At 37.0% G+C, this 13,099-nt stretch overlaps 1 protein-coding gene and 1 non-coding gene across 2 annotated transcripts in view; one reads left to right on the forward strand and one right to left on the reverse strand.

Annotated features, from left to right (window-relative positions):
* Adgrv1 (adhesion G protein-coupled receptor V1) overlaps positions 1 to 13,099 on the reverse strand; it is a 595,268-nt gene that overhangs the window by 301,713 nt on the left and 280,456 nt on the right. The gene's annotated exons all lie outside the window — the stretch shown is intronic.
* On the forward strand, positions 3,454 to 3,583 carry LOC115069639. The gene has a single exon (XR_003848893.1). It is a non-coding gene; the product is annotated as a small nucleolar RNA SNORA71 (small nucleolar RNA).

Raw genomic sequence — 13,099 nt, forward strand, 5'->3', positions numbered from 1 at the left:
GGGCGATACCTTCAGTTGAGCTGTTGGCCAGGATGGATAAAGGCTTTTCCAGACAGTAACCCAACATACTACAGGAAAAATGAACAGCAGACCCCAATTCTATCCAAAGGAATACTGACAATGGATTGCCTTAGATGAGGAACAGCTGATCCTCCTGGAACAGGGACCTCTGGCTGACTAGATTTACCAGAAGGGCAGACGGGGGAATGGATGAGGGTGCTGACAGCACAGTGGACAGTGACAGGGATGGCAGAGTATGGAGGCTCTAGTGGGAGAGGAAGGCTGTCTATCTGACGAGTTTGTAAAAAAAAAAAAAAGAAAAAAAAAAGAAAAAAAAAAGGTCTTATCATTGATGATGTGAACACTGCTTGAGTGCTGATGTGCTTACTAGGCTCTGTGCTAAAGCTTACAGTATTTTAAGTACTTGTTATATAATGACTTAGTTCAACAATGGATTACACAAATATCTTTATCTTCACTTTGCATTGTAAATATTTAACACTGTATTATTCAAATTTTATATCTGTTGAAAGGAGTATTACCAAAGTGGAATCACAAGTGTAAACGCTAGATCTTCTGAATTATATGCCAATATTAAATATCAATCACATTTCTATCTTGCCTTTATATCGACAAGTTAATTTCATTTGTCTGGGCTGAATTATGTAATTAAAATTTCATTTCTATTATAATTGTTTATATATGCACATAAATATGCAGGGTGCCAAACTTTGTGGTAGCTTAGTAATACTGTGTATTCCATTTTGTTTAAGATGAAACATTTCTAGGACTAGGGAGAGGGCTCCGTGGGTAACAGTGCTCCCAGTGCCATCACTATGATGTGAGTTTGAATCTCCAGCATCTACATGAAATGCTGGGAATCAGTCCGTGTGCTTACAACTCCAATATTGAGGGCCAAAGAGGCAGATCCTTCTGGAGGCTCACTGGCTAGCCAGCCTAACCAAAACAGCAAGCTTCTGATGCAGCAAGAGACCTTACTCATGGTAATAATGCAGAGAGGGATAGAGAAAGGCACTCAACGTCCTCCCCTGGTCTCTACATGTGTAAGTACAGGGGCATGCACCCATATAGTCGAGGGGGGGATTTTGCTTATATACACTGACAATAAGGAATCGTAATAAGAAGTAATTATTTCAGAAAGGGTATATATGAAATAAAACATTCCAAAAGCAAAGATTCAGGATTTCATAACTGGGCCATATGTTAGATGAGTGCTTCCTGAGACTTCCCTCTCTACACTCTGAGTTGGCCAGCTTACCAACACGGTTTTGCCATAGGAATACTTCATCCAGTCCTGGAAGGCTCCTTGGAGCACATTTAATGCTGCTTTGTGCAGGTGTGCTAACAAATAGTTCATGGAAACTCTACTTTTTAATTTTTTAATTACTAGTGCTTCCATTTCAACTTACACTGGATGGTTACTTTATATCACTTTCACTTCTAATGTGTGTATATTTAGATCATCAGTATAAAACACACAAAGAAGGAATTAAAACATTGTTTACTTGTTTGATATATTACCTACAACAATATAAAATGCTTTTCATTTTTAAGGAAGATCTTCAGGGGGCTGGAGAGATGGCTCAGCAGTTAAGAGCACTGACTGATCTTGCAGAGGACCTGGGTTTGAGTCGCAGCACCCACATGTCAGCTACAAACCATCCTTAACTCCAGTTCCAGGGGAATCTAATGCCCTCTTTTGACCTCCGTGGCATTGCATGACACGGTGCACTCAAATACATGCAGGCAATATGCTCATACACATTTAAAAAAAAAAAGAAGATCTCCAATGCCTACATAATGAATAAAAAATTATCCAAAATTATATCATTTTATTTTCTTAAATTTATTTTATTTTATGTGTATTAGTGTTTTGCCCACATGTTAAGTGCACCAATATGTGAAACACCTTTGGAGGCCAGAAGAAGTTGTCGGGTCCCCTGGAACTGAAGCTACAGACAGTTATTAGCTAGGAACTGAACCTGGGTTCTCTGCACCCAGGTGCTCTCAACCCGTGAGCCTACTCTCCATTCTCATGGCATAATTTATTCTCTATTTCAAATGTCTAAGAAGTCATGTCGGACTTACTATGTTTCAACTACTCTATCATAGTTTGTGAGAGTAACAACCATATGCTCCAACAATTTGCATTTTCAACTGCAAAAGAATTCACTTCCCCATTTTGAAAGAAAGAGTTTTCTGTTTAACTATTCATATAAAATTAATAGATACCATTTTCAATTGAAGCAAATCTGTGGATACTCAGGTTGGAGAGATGGCCAAGCAATTAACATTTGCTGTTCTTCCAGAGGACCAGGGTTCAATTCCCAGTACCCACATGGCAACAAACAACTGTCTGTAACTCCAGTTCCAGGAAATCTGACACCCTCTTCTGGCCTTCACAGCTTTGCATGGCATGGGTGCACTTACATACATGCAGGCAATACACTCAAACACATAAAATTAAAATAATAAAATATTAAAAATATTATAGTAGCATTGCTTTAAGAGATAACATGATTACATTGAAAATGATGTTATTTCGTTTTTAAAAATATCTTATTATTTTTATTTTATGTGTATGCATGGACTGCCTGCATGTAGGTAAGTGCACCTGTGTCATGCAATGCCTGAGGAGATCAGAAGAGGCCGTCGGATACCCTGGAACTGGAGTTACAGACAGTTGTTAGCTGCCATATGGGTGCTGGGATTCGAACCCGGGTCTCCTGAAAGAACAACCAGTGTTCTTAACCACTGAACCATCTCTCCAGCCCCCAATGATGCTATTTCTAACTGCTCACTTACAAACCTCTTGTAAGAGCTTGCCTGTCAACTCCTTTTTACAATACATTGCCCAAGTTGAATGTTTTTTCATGTAATGGCATTCTCACCAGCTATTTCTCTGTCTGAAATTTGCTGGAAAAGAGGCAGATAGTCTATGTATTCTGAAACAAAGGAAAAAATGTGTCAAGTTTTGAGGACATGCTATGCTAAGGCCCCAAGCTGACCTGAACACAATCCGGGCCCTGCATCTTATTCACTGAGCTCCAGCACAGCGTCTGCTCCGTTCCTCCAGTGTGTATTTCTGCGGCCTCTGGACTTTTGCTCTTGCTGCTCTATATATGGAATGTTTTTACCCCAGGTCTTTGCGTGTCTTCTCAGTTCACACACCACATCCACAGCAATGCCTCTGGCCCCATATTTCTCCAGTTACTTTCCAAATAACAGTTACTTGCCGATATCGCCAGCATCTCGGGTATGTATATTTTTCCCTTTACACCTGTCTCAAATGGAGGTATCTGTGCCCAAGAAGAATAGAACATTTGCTCTTTTTAATGTACCCTGGTGAACACAGTTGCCTGGCCAATACTGGAGATAAAATAATACTGTCAAATTTATTGAATGACTAACACTGATCTATTAAGAGCATGCACCTGCACTGGAAAGCGATTCTGTGCTGCCTGTGCCCTGGTCATTGAGAGTGCAGAGAGAGCATGCTCAAAGCTTTCTCTGGGTTTGGAAGACTCCTCTTGTGCTTACCAAATCCTGGTGCTTTCCCACATCTCACTTTCCCACATCTCATTTCTGCCTTTTAGAAGGAAAAACTACTTTTTGATTTAAGATTCAAATTTAGGAAATATGGTGTTGCTCTTTAATATTGACAATTCTCTATTTGGTCAACATTTACCTTGAAGAAGTTTGGAAAAAGAACAAATCAGCTTCCATATGCATTTGTAGAGAGCCCAGTGTCCTCAGCTCTGCAATTCGCCATACCAGGAATGAGTGAACCCATTCCAGTCAAACTCAGGAAATTCAACAGAGTTAACGGAGCCAACAGAACACCGTGAAGAGTCCATAATAGCTACTACACTCTTCACAAAAAAAGTCCAAAGTTATTAATGAGCTCAGTATTGTCAACTAGCTGATAAATTCGGTCCCCCACTCCTATCTCACTACTTTCACAACTTACTAAGTGGATGTTCAGTCTGTATGTTGCTCTGGCTAAAATAACATCCAGTTGGGCAGAGGCCCTCATTTATAAAGTAATCAGAGCAGAAGAAGAAGAGCAAGTGGGATATAAGAATGAGAATAGAATTATATTTACTACAGATCTAGGAGTTTGATAGAGGCTTGAGAATGATGGAAAGCTTTGCCAAGACTGAAGCTTTAGAACTTTCTGCTCTCCTTTGAGAACAGCATGTGCTAGAGGGTGGGGCACAGTGAGTTTATTGCCAGAGTTTTTCTCATGCTGTGCTCAATTTAGTTGCCATTGTTTGTGTTTGGGGGTTCATTTTGAGTCACATACTCCAGTACTGTTAAGTTGTGAGAACATCTATTAATATTTTGAATCTGTATTAGAGTTTCACTCCAAGCTATAATTTAGTTTCTCTAAGATCTTCTTAAAGTATGTTGAATACATAGGTGGGATTTAATTTTATAACAAATCCTCCTCTTTACATCTCCCCATACCAGCTTTTAAAACATTAATTTTTCAAACAAATGTTTATGCCTAGAATATTTAAAATGTATTGAACAATGGGAACAAAACAATAACAATCTTCGAAATGTACATTTTACCACTGTAGGAACTGGGGACATAGATATTGAATTAATATTCACCTAAAGTTTATCACTAATCCTTATGGGTAATTTTTGTTTGCTTTTCTGAAACAGAGGTTCACTCTGTAGCTTTGGCTGGCCTCAAATTTAAGATTCTTCTGCCTCAGCATCCCAAGTGCTGGGATTACAGGTATGTCTTACCATATTTGTTTCTTGTGAGTGAATAATATGTTCAGGTTCTTCAGTGACTGAATACGTAACCAATAAAGATGGTTCTTTTTTGTTATGAGAGTCTCATAAGTAACTATGCATATACTAAAAAGAATGTTTAGAAGAATGAGATCTTCCAGTTTAACAAAACTTCTTCCAATACTGTACCATTCATTCAAATGGAATTCAAGGTTATTTTCATCTGCTGGTACAGAAGTGTTAAAGAAATACATGCTTTAAAAATTATTATTTAACTTGTTGCAAAACTATTGTGTAATCAGATCATAAACTATAGATAAATAGATCCTCCTCGGATGGATTTTTATGGGCTAATTACACAAGAGTATTACAACTTGCTAAATAGTTTCTCAGACATTCTTCAGGCTTCACGATACAGCCACATCACATCAGCCATTCTCTAAGAGAGCTTCAACAGTTCCCACTTCCTGGTACTCTTCTGTCATTCTCTCTAAGAGTCAACCAGGTTGCTCTGTCTGTTCATTAGAATAGAAAGAGAGGGTGCTGTGTGGCTTAGCCTCATCTTCACATGTATTCATAGCTTTCACTTTGGGGACAGCATGGTACTACTTTACAGTTTTAGAAGAAGACAAGGGAAAAGAACCCAAGGCCTTCTTACAGTAGACCTAGCAAGGAACTGGAACCTGGGGCTAATGATCACAAAGTAAAGCATCTTGGAATTTGTAGCACAGTCAAGTATCTATGTAGTAGCAGTCCTCACTGGAAGAACCACAACGTCATGAAATAGTCTAAGCCAAAACCATCCCACTAATCCTTTCCTGGACTTTTTCTGTCTCTGAAATTCTGTGAAGTAACAGACGTTACGTTGTTTAAGACACCTTGGTACAAGTTGTCATGCAGCAATGGATGATTAGTGTATACATCCTCCTACATCTATCTATCATCTATCTATATATCATCTATATCTATCCATCAATCTATCAATCTATCAATCAATCTATCTATCTATCTATCTATCTATCTATGATCTATCTAATCTCCTTCTGTTAACATTGTTAACATCTTACCACAGCAAACATCAATTTGGTAAACACTGATTAAAGGTTATATTTAAAAACAAACTGTGTATGGATATAAAGTCATTGGGTAAATCTACCCAATGACTTTATATCCATACACAGGTGCCAAGGATCCAAGTGCAACTGACAATGACTAGTAATAATCAGATACATACAGATTAGAGACACATGTGTCAACATCTAAGCGTTATCAGCAAAAACAATGAGTATTTCTGTAAGAAACAGTATATTTTAAAATGCAATGGAGATCTTTTTTAAAGGTTAAAAAAATCATTCAATTTTATGTCTTACAGAGCTTATGCTGAGTTCAATATTGTATAACTGTATTAATTCAGAAGAGATGTATCTTTGCTCTGGAAATTGTTATTGAGTATGTTAAAGCTGTAATGAAATGCTTCTTCTAAAAATTTTTTTAAGTATATTATAAAATAAACTGTGTTTTGGACATTTCTTAAGGATGTGAATGAGTATAAAAAATTTCATTTGGAAAAACAATCAATGGTCCAATCCAGCCCTAAAGCCTAATAACCAAACTACCTCTATTGGTGTAGCAGTGGCACTGTTATCTGGGGGGAGTGGGGGTGGCAATCAACAGCTATCAAATTGGACCTAAAGCCCTCTCAATGGGAGTGAACTCATGGGTGGCATTGTCAACTCAGGCAAATACACATGGCAGTAAAGGACATAGATCCTAGAGAAAGCCCTATCTCTTTCATATCTCCAGACAAATAAAATTTCTTACTATATGCTAAATATCAATCCTTATATTTACAGACAAGCATACCATATAGCACTCATCAAAGAAGCTTCCTTTTGCAACAGATGGAGGCTACTTCAGAATTGCACATCTGGTTAGACACAGAGAACATATGTCTGAGAGATGCCCAGTAGATGACACATCTACAGCTGAACCTCTACAACTAAGTCTCATGGAACATAGTGAAACAAGGGGTAGAGAGAAGACTAATGCATCCCTCAACTCTCACCAGTAAAGCTTCCTTACACAACAGAGTGAGACACACACAGAAGGCCACAACTGGCCAAGTGTTACAGAATAAGAGGCTGAAAGTGTAGGATAGGACTCCTATATGGAACCTCATTCACCCAGGGCTCAGGGACCATTGAAGAAGAGGGAGCAGAAAGGTTGTAAAAGCCAGGGCTGGTTCATGAACACAGGGGAGCAGAGGATTTCAGGCCAGTGGAATCTTCCACATGTGAACCTGTGGCAATGGTGGCATCAAGCACAAGATCCATGTCAACTCAATTAAACAAGGGTCCAAAGGGAAGGAGAGAAATAGGCAGCAGGCCAGCACTAGACTGAGAACTACTGGAGACTGATTGCTGCTGGGTGAGTGAAGGAGAGTATGACTTAGATACAATCTCTAGATGGGCTGATTAGATGCCAGAGAATGAATTTACACTGAAGGACGTTTGGGTACAAATGCTTGAATGGATAGGATTTAACATGTATGGTGGAATACATGAGGTCTGGTGGAGGAATGGGGGAAGCATGGATGACGGAGGGGGTCTAAATTTGATTAAGAACTGTTCATTTTAAAAACTGGTTTTGAAGTTGCCCTTGTTATATTACTATACTTACTAACATATATATGTATGTATATATGTATGCTATGCATGCATATATATTTGTATACATTTCTAGAAAAAGCACATCTTTTGTAACAAAAGCAGATGACTTGTTGACTAAGATGGGGTAAAAGACTGTAAGGGGTAAGAGAACCCTTCTGAGGGCAGTGGGTGGGCTCATTACCTTGATTGTAGGTAGAAGCATATGTTAAAAGTCATCAGATTGCACACTTAAAATGTGCATACTCTGCTTTTCCATTATATATATATATATATATATATATATATGAAACTACTTTTATTCCACAAGAAGAGGAAAATAGCATGTTTACTTTCTAAACTCTTACTATTGCATAAATTCCCTAGTTTTCAAATTTCAGGTCTCAATGATGGTAGAGCATAAGAAATGGAGAGAACAACACATTTTCATCATATACAGTGCTCTGTCCATACATCATTGAAAGAGATATAACTTCTACTGTATTGGAAAATTTAACTCAAAGTGTAACTGAACAGTCAGATTTTTCCCAAACAAGTGACAGTTTATTATATGAAATACGCTGAAAATTATGAGGAGTGAATTCTCATTCCCATGTGTCTTGTAATATTGAGACAAGCAAATACTTCAAAGCAAAAGAAGTGGTCATGCCAATGATGAATAACTTTTTAAGTTCATGAAAAAGTTCATGACAGTCTCTCAAACTAGAAAGCATAAAGTTTTGGAAGACAATTCACTATTTATAAATCCTTTAGAATCCTGATAAATAAAAATTTAACTTTCACTTGCAACTATAATTTTCTAACTTTTCAATATACACTAAAGAAAAGTTACGGGGCTGGAGAGATGGCTCAGCGGTTAAGAGCACTGACTGCTCTTACAGAGGACCCGGCTTCAACTCCCAGCACCCATATGGCAGCTACAAATCATCCTTAACTCCAGTTCCAGAGGAATCCAAAGCCCTCTTCTGACCTCCGTGGCATTGCATGACACGGGTGCACTCACATATATGCAGGCAATACACTCATACACAAAAATAAAAACAATAAATAAAATTTTAAAAAAAGAAAAGTTACATAGATAAGGTCACCACATACACAGTTTGGTCATGTTAGAATCAAGGTTTATACATAATTATGGTATTATTTATTACAGATATACTACTGCTTGCCCAACAAGTTAAAAACTGCATATATACAGATGGATTTATAATGTATAGCAATTTGGGTTTATAAGTTTTTCCAATAATATTTAACTTATTTTAATGATATTACCTAAATATTTACTTATTTATTATGTGTGTGAGTGTTTTGCCTGCATATATGTAAGTGAACCACATGTGTGCAATGCCCATGGAGGCAAGAAAAGGGCATTGGGTCTCTAGAACTGGAGTTACTGACATGTTAGCCATCATGTAGGTGCTGTGAACTGAACACAGGTCCTCTGGAAGAGCAGTCGGTGCTCTTAACGACTGAGTCATCTCTCCAGCCCCATAATGGTATCATTTAAAAAAAATTCTAAAATTGAGAAGCAGGGTAATTTTATATTACATCAAATTAAAATATTATTAATGTATAGATACAGTTTGGCTTAAGATCCTGTCCTAATAAATCACAGTAAGAAAAATTCATGCTGAAAATGCATTTTATATATCCAACCTACTAACCATAAGAGCTTAGCCTGGCCTGCCTTAAGAATACTCAGAACAGCTTTCCTCAGCCTACTAGGGCAAAATCATCTGACACAAAGCCTGTTTTATCATAAAGTATTGGCTATCTCAGGTAATTTTATCAACTACAACATAGAAATAGTGGCAGCACTGTTCACTGCTAATTGACTTTCATGATTGAGTAGCTGGTGGGAGCTGGTGCTTGCTGCTACTGTGCAGAATCATAGGAGCATACTGTACCACATGATGCTAGTCCAAGAAAGAGCACAGTTCATATTATGAAGTGAGATTTCTACTGAATGAATATTGCTTTTACTTCATGATTCATCCTCTACTGTCATAGAAAGATCATTCCCCCTTTTCCCTTCTATTTCTTTCCAAATGAACTGGGTATTGTTATTATTTATTTTTTAGAAGAAGCATTTCATTAAAGCTTTAACATATTCAATAATAATTTCCAGAGCAAAGATACATCTCTTCTAAAGTGGCTATAAAAATTTTAGGCTCACAGTTGAATTAATGCAGTTATACAATATTGAACGCAGTATAAACCCTGTAAGACATAAAATTGAATGAGTTTTTAACCTTTAAAAAAGATCTTTATTTCACTTTTTAAAAAAACTGTTTCTTATAGAAAGCCTCATTGTTTTTGCTACTAATACTTATTTTAATTTAGTTAGTTATACTTTAATTGGGATTTTATTGGAAGTGATCTGTTGCCTTAGAGTAACATGCACATACTAAATTTCTAGTCATGTGTAGAATACTAACAAATTGAAAGATACTATTCCCATGACAGGTAATAATTACTGCTTTACATGGATCTATTACTAGTTAGGAAAACTGTGAAAAAGAGGTAAGTACATCAGATCAAAAAGAAGTCAGAGTGTTGGATTAATGATAAAACTTAAATGTATTTCTACTTTAAAAATTACAATTGTAATTTAATAATTACAATCTTAAAATTATGAAAAGAAAAAATATATAAGCAGCTACTCATATCACAGATCTAGCCAACAAAAATTCTCTAAATTTTCTTTAAATTGTAGTTGTATAAAAAAATAAAATATTACTGAATAATACTAAATCTAAATCTCTGACTCTCTTTCCATTCTTGCCCCTTTCTGCTAGAGGATAAAAGTGAGTTCGTTACACTTTAATATCATCTCCAGGTTATATATTTTGTTTGGAAAAGGTCTATTACATGACAATTTCCAGAAAGTCAATTAAAAGAGATTTTCAGCTTCACTGTTTATTGGGGGATACAAATTAAAATAACAGGAAGATATCCTATTACTCATCACAGTGAAAGTAATTAAAGTCTACAAATACAGAGTGTTGGTGGAGAGGATAAAAAGAATTCATATAGCACTGTTAGGACCAATTCTATGGTTTAAAAACTACCACCCTAGGTATCTAACCATGAAAAAGCATCCTTTTCTATGAGCAGGAAAGTAAAAAGTCATGATAATAAATAGAAAACATCGATACAGAACCTCTTGCACAAGTACTATTCTAAGTCTTACATATTTTTACTCTACTATCCTGCCTTATCAGATGCCCATTTCCCAGGAAACCTACTCCATTTTATAGGTGAGCAAATGGAGGCATGGAAGTTTGTGCCTTGCCAAAGATACATAATCAGGAGTGAAAGAATAAAAAATACAGCAATCCAGTTAAAAGGCAGAAGTCCATCAAGACAGGAAGGAACAAATTGGGCATAACATATTCACACATAGCCGAACAGCACAGCCTCTCAAAGACCTCCAAATGACAGACTGCATGCATTTCAAAAACCTAACATGGAAAAAAGATCATATGGTTGTCACCTTGATTGACTGATTGGTTTCTGTTAGCTAAAATAACTAAACCAATCTTTAGGATATATTAACATAGATACGGGATGAAGACCAAGGAATGAGATCCTTTCTTTTCTCCTGGAGTAAGAGCAGATAACACCTAGAATAATGTGTCAGTATTGAAAATTCAGATTCATCCACTAGACTAGATTTGGAGTGGGCACTGGAATGGGGAAGATTTTGTAGCTGTAGTGAACATGCACGCTCTCAAATAAGGGGATAAATCTGCTTAAGTGCAAAAGAGGTACAGTCTACACCATTCAGCTATCCATAGGCTTCCTATCCAATATGTAGACACACTTCTGGTGGGGCCTATCTACTTGATTTGAGACAATTATTGTCATATTAAACATTAACAAGTAGTATCACATGGGGCTAGAGAGATGACTCAGTGATCAGTGGTGCTTATCTTCTAGCGAACTAGAATTCAGTTCCCAGCACCCACATTGGTTATAGGTACCACCACCTACAACTTCAGCTTTAGTGATTTGACAACCCTTTTGACCTCTGAAGGAATCTGTACTTATGTGCACATGCACACATACACACATAATTCAAAATAATATAAATCTTAAAATATATGCAAAAATATATGCAAAATAAATAGCATCACAGTTTCTTCATCTAGATATAGATGAAATAGCATCACAGCTTCATATATATATATACATATATGGCTCTCAAATACACGGAAAGTTAATAATAAGAAACTGTAAATCATGCATGTTCAACAGAAATATGCAATAATTTGAAACTGGCTATTTTCTATATAACTGGAAAAGATTAGAAAGTGATGAAAAATAAAAGTGAACAGTTGCTGAACTGTACTGCGTTATATGGTAAGTTTACCTCTGGGGTATTTCCCTAGCACTGATCAATAAGAAAGATCCCTGCTAAAGAATATACACCTTAGCAATATTCTAGTGCTAAAAACAAGCTGCACAAAGTCACAGCACTGAGTTTTTCATACTTCCAACAGGTCTTTCCTGTGTGATGAACAAGGGAGCACAAGGCTGATCTCAGTTTAGTAAGGCCACAGGCTTTACAGAGGATCACTTCTTACTGAAGAAGCATTTATTTTCCTTGAGTCTCTGTTGAGAAAAGACAGATCTGATAAAGACAAATGTCTGAATGACCAAGGTTAATGTAGGCCCTGACACACAGAGCTAAATGTTAGTTTTCATGGAAACTTAATGAACAAACAAGCAGGGGTATATTAAATGTTAATTACTCTTAATCTTAGCTGTTGAAAAAATGCTTTAGGTTAGGTGTGGCAACTCCATTTGAAAAAGTTGTTGGCACTCATGTGTAGACCTCCCTATGATTTCTTTCCAACATTGGACACACCTTGTTCAAAAGGCAAATGACTCATGAGGCCCCAATCCAAGATGTGATATTCAGCATTTAACTTGCTCATGATATCTCAGATGTAGCCACAGCTTCTACTATGAGAAAAACAGTGGTCAGAGGATTAAACTCTGGAATCGGTTTTGTGAGAACTGTAAAATGTGAAAGGAGTGTCAAGTGAGGTAATGAGGAGAAAGGACACAGAGGGATTGTGAAACATATGCCAACATCGATAAGTATTTCTCAACATCTGCACCATTTAACCAAAATAAGCCAAGCACAGAAGGTGAAAATGGAAAGGCAAAGAAAGGAGGAGATAAAGGCATCAGTGTAAGTAAATCTCTACAACAGCGGTATGGACACCAGGTGAGAGAATATTCAACGTCAAGCAACTTACTCTCTTGCGATGAACGGAAGGCAATTAGTTCTTTTCCAAAATTCATAAACATATTTACACAAGTTTTGGTGTATAAATCTAGTATGTATTTTCGATACTTTTTACCTGCCACAGGGGATTGCTATTTTATATCTGTCATTTAAAATTAGTCATTTTAATGCAAGTTTATGACAATCTATGATTCTATACCCTGATGATACAAATTAAAAAGAGGTTTTGTTGCCTGGCGTGGTGGCTCACACCTTTAATCCCAGCACTCAGGAGGCAGAGGCAGGCAGATCTCTGTGAGTTCAAGGCCAGCCTGGTCTACATAGTGAGTTCCAGGACAGCTGGGGCTACAGGCAGACCCTGTCTCAAAAAAAAAAAAAAAAGAGGTTTTGTTTTTGTATTTGC

This window comes from Nannospalax galili, unplaced genomic scaffold, assembly GCF_000622305.1.
Source record: "Nannospalax galili isolate Female #2095 unplaced genomic scaffold, S.galili_v1.0 scaffold173, whole genome shotgun sequence".
Taxonomy (NCBI): Eukaryota; Metazoa; Chordata; class Mammalia; order Rodentia; family Spalacidae; genus Nannospalax; species Nannospalax galili.